Below are 9,287 nucleotides of genomic sequence, written 5' to 3'. Positions count from 1 at the left end.
GTTATATAGGTGGCCAGAGGCATAAAATGGCCGCTGCAGTCAAGCATCTGCTGGCTGCTTGGCTCTGCTCTTGAAGTGGTAGGCACCAACGGTGCCCTGCCACACACCTTCCCCCTTAAAATAGTTCCTGGGGGAGGTTTCCCCTGCTGCTTCTCCAAAACAGGCTCCCCTCAGAACCTGTGAAAGCCCTCAGGTGGCGAGCACCCCCAAAGGTGCTCCACCACACACCTCCCCACTTAGAATGACATTCAGAGGCTTTGCTTGGCTGCCTTCTCTGCTGGCTTTGATCCAGACTACTGCAGCCCCTGCCATGTGGCAAGCACCCCAACTATGCTCCACCACAGACATCAACCCTCAACCTCCAAGACTACTGATGTTCTTCAAGCAAAGAACCACAAGGTGGCACTTGCATACTGGCCAGGCACATCAGTCTCCTTGTGAATCCCTGGGACTGGTAGATAAGTAGGATGGGGGAGAGGGTATTTTATTTGCTTTGCCTCCAATGCTCTTACTGCAATCACTGTGTATCAATAACATTTGCCTATTATGGAACGGAGGTATCATGGTAAGTCTGAAAGTTGGGTCCACCCAGAACAAGGTATCAGGACTGGGTTGTAAATCCAGGGCCAACAGGGCATAGTTTGTGGAACATCACGGAACCTGAGCAGAATTGTAAATTGTGAATCTTCCACTGTAGGACGTGTTCTGCTTCCATTTTCCAAATGCTCTAACGCTTATTTTAAGATGATGGACTGGGAGTAGTGGATAACACTCTTAATGTTCATTGAATAATGAATGGCTGGTAGCAGACTGCATAAGATTATATTTAGTTAAATAATTCCTACTTCATTTTCTCTAAGAATCTTTATAAGATGAATTTGAACAATCAGGACCTTTAGAAGTAATTTGCCTAATCCTGCACTGATGCATATATCTGTGACTTTGTAACAATGCATTGCAGTGATTTGGTTTTGGAGAGCGTACTAATGAAAGGATTTTTCTAATTTGAATGTTTGTTACCTTTCTCATGTCTTGACTTTGGCAACCCACTGAATAACAGTGTTTCTGTATCTATATTCAGTGGTTTCTTTTCCTAGCCCTGCCACAGACTTGCTCTGTAACATTGGACAAATCAATAATTCTCTGTCAAAAACCTGTCTGTAATCAATAACAAATCAATCAATTCCCAGCTGTGAAATGGAGATCTTTTAATCATGAAGGAGTAGTGCAATAAGCTTCCTCAGCAATGGAAAAATAAAGGTTTTGTCTACATTTTTGCTTTAAAGAGGAAACTTGTCAGTAAAGCAATATGTTCAGTCTCCTAATTTGGTTCTAACAGGGGTGGGCAATTATTTCGGGCGGAGAGCCGTTTACCAAGTTCTGCAAGCTGTCGAGGGCTGTGTGGATAGCCCCGCCCTTTGACAGGTAGCCCTGCTTTGACAGGTGACCAGAAGTCCCACTCCCTATCCCCTGACCTTTGCCATCAGAAGTCCCTCCCCTTGCCCCAGACATACTTCTTTCAGCAAGGGGTTTTGCCATCTCGGAACCAGAAAAATGCCAAATTATATTCTAAAAAGCAAACACCTACAACATTTGTTAATTTGATTTCAAAAAATATTTTTGTCCTGATTTGCATGTGTTTGTGTAGTGTTCGTAGAGGTGATTGCACAATAGCTTAAAATGAAGCCTTACTCTTGTATGTTGGGGAGGTGGGTATAGGTTTGTGGGCGACTGCAAGGGTGTGGGGGAGAGTGTGGGTGTGTCCGTGGGGGTGAATAGGGGTAGGGGTGGAGTGAAGGAGCATATAGGTGTGTGTATGAATATGTGGGGTATGGGGTTTGTGGGGTGCTGTGTGTGGAGGGAGTGTGACTGGGGTGTGTAAGAGGGTGTGGGTGTGTGCATGTGTGGCAATGTGACTCATCCACTCAGGGTATGTGCGTGTGGGACTCATCCTGCGAATACACACACACACACACACACACACACACACACACACACACACACACACTGCCCCTCCGTATATACACATGGATACCAGTATGGTCCCATGCTCCCCAGTCCGGTGATATGGCTGAGCCACATCATGCTGGAGCAGTGCGAGGGCCGAAAGGCAGGGAAATGTCTGGGGCTGGGGCAGGGCTGGGCTGCTCCATCTTGCTGCCGACTCCCCCTGGGTCCTACTGCCCCTGGCTCATATTATCTTTTACAGGCAGCCAGGAGCAAATAAATATTTATTTACTAAATTTTTTAGGGTCCCCATGGGCTGGATAGAATGGCATGGTGGGCCAGATTCAGCCCGTGGGCCATATTTTGCCTGCCCCTGGGTTATAAATATATTGTAATAGATAACAGAACACAATTCTTCACAACTTTTTCAGTTATTTAGAATTGCACTTGATTAATATCAACTTCTACCATCCTAGCTTAATACACATATTTCATAGATTTCATAGACATTAGGGGCTGGTAAAGGACCTCATGAGATCATTAGGTCCAGCCCCCCACCGCTATAGGCAGGAAGTCAGCTGGGATCAAGTGACAGCAGCAAGAAATAAATCCAGCTATTTTCTGAAGGAATCCAGAGTAGGTGGTTGCCTACCTCTGGGAGGTGTTTGTTCCAGACCCTGGGAACACGCACCGTAAAGAACTTTTTTCTAATATCCAGTCTAAATCGGCCTTCCTGGAGTTTATGGCCATTAGGCCTTGTTATCCCTTGGGGAGGTCTGGTGAACAGATGTTCTCCCAGGTCCTGATGTACCCATCTTATGAAGTTGTAAGCTGCCATCAAGTCCCCCCTGAGCCTTGTCTTATCCAGACTGACGAGTCCCAAGTCCCTCAGCCTCTCCTCATACAGCCTTCCCTCCAGGCCTTGGATCATACAGGTGGCTCTTTTCTGGACTCTCTCAAGCTTCTCCACATCCTTCCTGAAGTGGGGGGGCCCAATACTGGACGCAGTACTCCAGCTGCGGTCTCACCAGGGCCGAGTAAAGTGGAAGGATGACTTCCCTGGTTTTGCTTGAGATGCATTGGTGGATGCACACCAGAGTTTGGTTAGCTTTGCCCGCCACTGCATCACATTGGTGGCTCATATTCATCTTGTGGTCAATAAAGACCCCTCAAGTCCCTTTCAGTCGTGGGGCTAGCAAGCATAGCACTGCTGAGCCTGTAAGCTTGCTGAGGGTTCTTCCTACTGAGCTGCAGCACCTTGCACTTCTCTGTATTAAAGGCCATCCAGTTTTGATCAGCCCATCTTGAGAGTGTGTCCAAGTCGGCCTGCATCCCCAGCCTGTCCTGAGGTGTGATGGCCCTCCCCCATGGTTTCCATGACTGTGCAAGGTAGTAGATTCAGTAGATCTAGTAGTAGATTTGGAGCAGATACAAATCTTTAGAATGTAGTAAGTGGATTAGGTTTATTCTACCCACACTATTATCATGGTTTATTCAGCTGCCAAGATCCCTTTCTTAACATGTGGTGACCTTTTCATCATTCCTCCATCTCATAAAGACTTCTGGGTATTCTTGTTACCACGAATGTTGTTTTGGAAAAGGAAGTAGCAGGTTTGAAGAAAAGCTGCATTATTTCAAATCTTAAGAGTTGCAAATGTGAATCAAAACAGCACGTTTCCCTTTGTATGTCACTTGTCTTACAGAGTAAGAGGGCAATCTAGTCTAAACTTCCTAGAAGCAAAGTTTTGCTCCAAAACTGATGAGGATGGACTAACAATACTCCATCGCAACCTAACCTGGAGCCTGGTGTTAGGAGAGCAGAGGGGTATCCTACATTCACAGCTCTCCTGACAGAAGGGCATCAGCTCTACAACTGAGAAGGACTTCTGATACATACCCAGATTTTCAGCCAGCAACTGTAAACCCCAATTAAATTTATCTTCTATCTATGGAGACTTTATATCATCTTTAATTTTCCCTGAGCCTGAGGAAGGATGCCTGAGCCTGAAAGCTTGCAAAGAAAGATTTTTTTTTTTTTTTGCAATTTCTTAGTTGGTCTAATAAAAGGTATCAACTCTGAACCAGGGATGTACTTCGTAGCTATGTTGGTCTGAGACAAAAAGAAATGCAAAACTGTATAACTCTTGGTTCAGAGATGATCCCTTTTATTAGACCAACTAAGAAATCACAACAAAATTATCTTTTTTCTGCAAGATCTCAGGCATACACACCCTTCCTCAGGCTCAGGGAAAATTAAAGATGGTAAAAAGTCCCCATTTTTGCACAGAGGAAGCTGAAGATGGAAGTCTGTTTCTCTGGTTGGTCTAATAAAAGGTATTAAAATAAAATAAAAAAATAATAAAAATTGGTCTAATAAAAGGTATCATCTCCGAACCCTTGCAAGCTATGTATCAACAAAAGCCAGGTGTATTATAGGACAAAGAGGAATGAAACACAAAGCACAGCCTAAAGCATTTTTAAACTCTGAGGCTTAAATTCTGTAGTCCAGCCCCACCTGGGCTCTCTGCTCTCCTCGGGCCACTTACTTGTTTCAGGGCCCCATGAGCCCTGCTTTCTGGGCCTACTGGGACCCCCCTGCAGTCCCACCAACATTCCCCCAGATGTTACCTGGCCAGTGGCAAACTGTCTGCTCTGCCTTGTGGCTGGGGCTTGTGCACTGTTAGCCCCACCCTTAGAGGAGCACGTGAAAGGCCTGATTGCCAGCTGCTCCTCCATAGCCTGGATCCTGACTCATTCCTCAAGTGGCAGGTGCCCAGAGTGCCACCCCTTAGGGAGCTTCTACCAAGCTCAGACAGTCTGGAGTTGGGAGGTTCACCTAAGGTGGGGGAGCTCTGGGGCCCACCACCCTATACCTGCCTCACCCTAACTGGTTAGATAGGAGGGCAGCTCCTCAGTGAGCTGCTGAGATGCACTGCTGGGATGTGCTGGGATCATGTATGCTGCTCCTGGGGGGAGCTGGGGTGCACCCATCTTTGCTATGATATATATGACGCAAGGAAAAAAGCAGAGCTCTTCAATGAGTTCTTCGCTTCAGTATTTCTAAGTACCGACCAAGCCAATTCCCCCACCTCGATCATTGACGGATGTCCACAGGGCACCAGTCCGCCTACGGTTAGTTCTGAAATAGTTAGGGAGCTCCTGGAGGAGCTGGATGGGTACAAGTCAGCAGGCCCAGATTACCTCCATCCACAGCTGCTGAAAGAATTGGCCAGTGTAATAGCTGAGCCGCTGGCACAGCTGTTCGAGCATTCGTGGTGCTCTGACCAGGTCCCTGAGGACTGGAGAAGGGCCAATGTGGTGCCCATTTTCAAGAAAGGGAGAAGGGATGAGCTGGGTAACTTTAAACCAGTCAGCCTTACCTCTATTCCTGGGAAAATGCTAGAGAAAATAATCAAAGAACACATTTGTGCAGGCCCAGCAGAGGAAACGATGCTGAAGGGAAACCAGTACGGGTTTGTCACAAGTAGATCCTGCCTGACAAACCTTGTAGCCTTCTATGACCAGGTCTCACACTGCCTGGACGCGGGAGCCAAGGCTGATGTCATCTTCCTGGACTTTAGGAAGGCCTTCAGCACAGTTTCGCACCCTATCCTCATTGGGAAGCTAGCAGACTGTGGAGTGGATGCCTACATGATCAGGTGGGTGGCCAACTGGCTTAGGGACCGCACCCAGAGAGTGGTGGTGGATGGTTCCTTCTCGGCCTGGAGGTGTTGAGCCCCAGCTCAAGTCTGGGATCGTGCCCGGTATGCAAAGGCCAATAAAGACAGATTCAGGCTGACCTGAACAGGTTGGATCAATGGGCAGAGAGAAATAGGATGCAATTTAATAAAGATAAATGTAAGGTACTCCACCTGGGAAGGAGAAACCCCCAGCACACCTACAGGTTGGGGAGTGTCCTTCTCAGCATCTCAGAGGCAGAGAGGCATCTTGGAGTCATAACTGACTCCAAGATGAACATGAGCTGGCAGTGTAACAAGGCCATCAACAAGGCCAATCGCACCTTGTCGTGCATTAGCAGGTGCATGACTAATAGATCAAAGGAGGTGATGCTCCACACCTATGAGGCCACTGGTCAGGCCGCAGTTGGAGTACTGTGTCCAGTTTGGGGCATCGCACTTCAAGAGGGATGCGGGGAATCTCGAGGGGGTCCAGAGGAGGGCCACTCACATGATTAGTGGCCTTCGTGATAGACCCTACGGGGGGAGGTTGAGAGAGCTGAATCTCTTCAGCCTTCACAAGAGACGGCTGAGGGAAGATCTTGTGGCCGCCTATAAATTTATTAGGGGAGGTCAACGGGGAATAGGGGAAACGCTGTTTATTAAGGCGCCCCAGGGAGTGACTAGGAATAATGGGTGTAAACTAGTTGAGAGTGGATTTAGGTTAGATATTAGGAAGAAATTTTTCACAGTAAAGGTGGCCAGGATCTGGAATGGGCTTCCAAGAGAGGTGGTGCTATCACCTAGCTTGGAGGTCTTCAAGAGGAGGCGAGATAGTCACCTGGCTGGGGTCATCTGACCTCGGTCCTCTTTCCTGTCGGGGCAGGGGGTCAGACACGATGATCCATTGTGGTCCCTTCCGACTCTATAATCTATGGATCTATGAATCTATAAGCTACTCTTGGGAGGGGGAGTTCTCGGTAAGCTGCTGGGGTGCACTGGTCCTCGCTCCCACCTGTTGGCTATGGGAATGGTTGCTGACCTTTACCAGTCACTGCATCCCCAGGTTCCTAGTCCCAATCCACAAACTGCTTGGAGACATTTAAGACTCTGAAGAAGAAACTTGCTGGCTGGGCCTTTCAAGTACAGAGACTAATACCTGAAGTATTCTCCCTCTTAAATAAACAGAAAGTCCTCAGGCTAGCCCAGGGCTCTGACCCAAATGCTAGCTAAATTGTCTTTTTTTAATGTACAGAAAATTTAATCACTTTCTAAGTTAGTCTGGATTGTTAAAATAGAGTTGCAGATATCCAGCCACATATTCATCTTTCAGACATTGGCGCTGAGCACTGAAAAGAACACCAAGTTTGCTGAAATGTGTTTCCACATCAGCTGAATTTACAGTCAGTTGGAGGAGAACCACTGTGTATTTTGCCAGGTTGGGACTGTGATCTTCAACAGCATCCAGAACTGAATGGGATCCTCAGTGTCTGCAACTGTCTTTGACAATCCCTAAATACACTAGCCATTCCATGTTGCATTCACTGGACAGCTTTAATTCCAATCTCACAGTTTCATAATCTGTATAAATAGCACAAATTAGTTTAGGATCCAATGCACAAACAGCATGGAGAAAAATCAATTGCTGGCTGTTTATGCTCCAGCCATGAAATTGAATCCAGGACAATGTTGTACATTTTGTGTATTTGGCATTTTTTGGACTGTAAAATGTCCAGTGCTGTCACCAGGGATCCACAGTTCTCTGCAATGTACTTCAGGTCAGCATGCAGGTCTTCTACTGCTAACAGGCTGGCTAGTTCCCGCAGAACAGATATATCCCCTTGTTCCATTCATTCATGCTCTGTGAACCCATGGTAGACCTAGTAGTACTATGCAGGGTACTTTATGTAATCGAACCTTGTATTCCACCTGGTCACAACTGGTTTAGGTAGAAGTGTTGGTGAATCAACACTCTGCTCCTTCAGGTATCTCAAGAACTGTGCATGAGCTGCAGCTTTCACTAAAAGTGACTTCATCAAAGCAACAAATGCACAGCAACGAATATGCACACAGTTTGACCAAGCCTTTGTCATGTAGCTCACACTGTCTGTTACAAATGCCAATATTTGCTGAAGAAGGATGCTAAATTTCACCATACAAGAAATCAAGGCTTGTGCAGTGGTGGCATGATTAACTTTCCCCAGGCACACTGGGTACATGTACATGCCATACCAGTTGTGATGCAGGAATGTCAGCATAGCTAGGAGGATGTACCTTCAGCACCTGAAATAAAATGTTGAAAACTGGTCAATTTTGGAAGACAGCCATTTCATTGGCAATCACAGCAATGAAGTTTCCTGCAGAATCATTAAGAAAGTGCTGTTTTTCCTCTTCAAAAAGAGCTAGTAGGTGGGAATACAATTGGTCTAACTGAGGAATGGCACCGCCATTACTGTACTTGCAGGTTAAAAGTGCTTTAAGCTGTACTTTGTGTCTCGTTCCTTGTGCTTGCTGAAAAAATCCCTGATAACAGGTAAATCCATTTTATATAGAGGAAAGTCTGCTTTTAAATGCATTTGAGCAAAATCCAAAGTGGTGGTGTCTCAGTGGTCTTTGGCAACTGCAGAATGCTGGAATGCTTCACTCACAGTGCATTGTTTCGTTACTGTTCTTGATGGCCCCGCTGTTTCAGCATTTTCTCCTAGTCTCTTTTCATTCTGTTTATGTATAGCTGTACAATAGTGTTATTCAATAGTCTGCTTTCGAACGTGATCTACAGCCTTGCTGCATGCAATGCAGAACAGCACAGTACCATCAACGTGAAATTTATCTTTGCCAAACTGAGCAACATGGTCTTTAGGAATGACTTTTGCACTCTTTGGCGTCTTTTCTAGCCTTGAATGTAGTGTCCAGAGGCTGAAATAAACTTTGAGATACGTCAAACACAAGGCCCTGTATGTAGTTAGTTACTGCATTTTTTTTCCATGGAAAGCATGAAATCAAGCGTTTTCCATGAAAAAAAGCAAAGAAGCTATGTGATTTTGCTGGGGTTGGGGAAAAGAAGAAAAGGACTTCTGGGGTCCAAGCAGAAAAGGTAAGAAGCCTTCCCACTCTTAAGGAAAATTGTGGCAAACCCTACTGGAGCCTTGGAACATGAGGGCGGGGGCCTGGGAGCAACACAGGACTGCCAGGCTGACAGATGCCAGCTGGCACTGCCTGCAGGGCGCACACTGGTGCAGCCCCTCCGCAGCTGCTGCAAGATCCCAGGCAGAGGCCATGCTCCTGCCACAGAGGAAGGCAAACCTCCCCAATCTATACCAATTTGACCAGGGGAAAATTCATTCTTGACCCCAAGTCAGCATCAGTCTGACCCTGAGCCAGAGGGGCAAGACCCTACAGCTAGGACCCTCGGGGGCTGAATCTCAGCAAGAGTATTGGCACATCCCCAACCAGTGGCTAATCAACTTCTTCTGGAACACCTCCAGTGCTGGGGCATGCACAGCTTCCCTAGGTGTCTGTTCCACTGCTCCCTGCTCTAACTGGGAGTTGGTAACAGAAGCCTCTCAGGTATTGCTGGCTTTCTCCCTGGGCCCTTGGGAGAGAAAGAGAGAGAGAAGAAAAAAAAAAAAGGCAGTAACAGCAGCCTCCCCAGGCACTGCTGGC

The sequence above is a fragment of the Alligator sinensis genome, unplaced genomic scaffold, assembly GCF_000455745.1.
Source record: "Alligator sinensis unplaced genomic scaffold, ASM45574v1 scaffold2_1, whole genome shotgun sequence".
Lineage (NCBI taxonomy): Eukaryota > Metazoa > Chordata > Crocodylia > Alligatoridae > Alligator > Alligator sinensis.
This window is presented reverse-complemented; position numbering follows the sequence as displayed.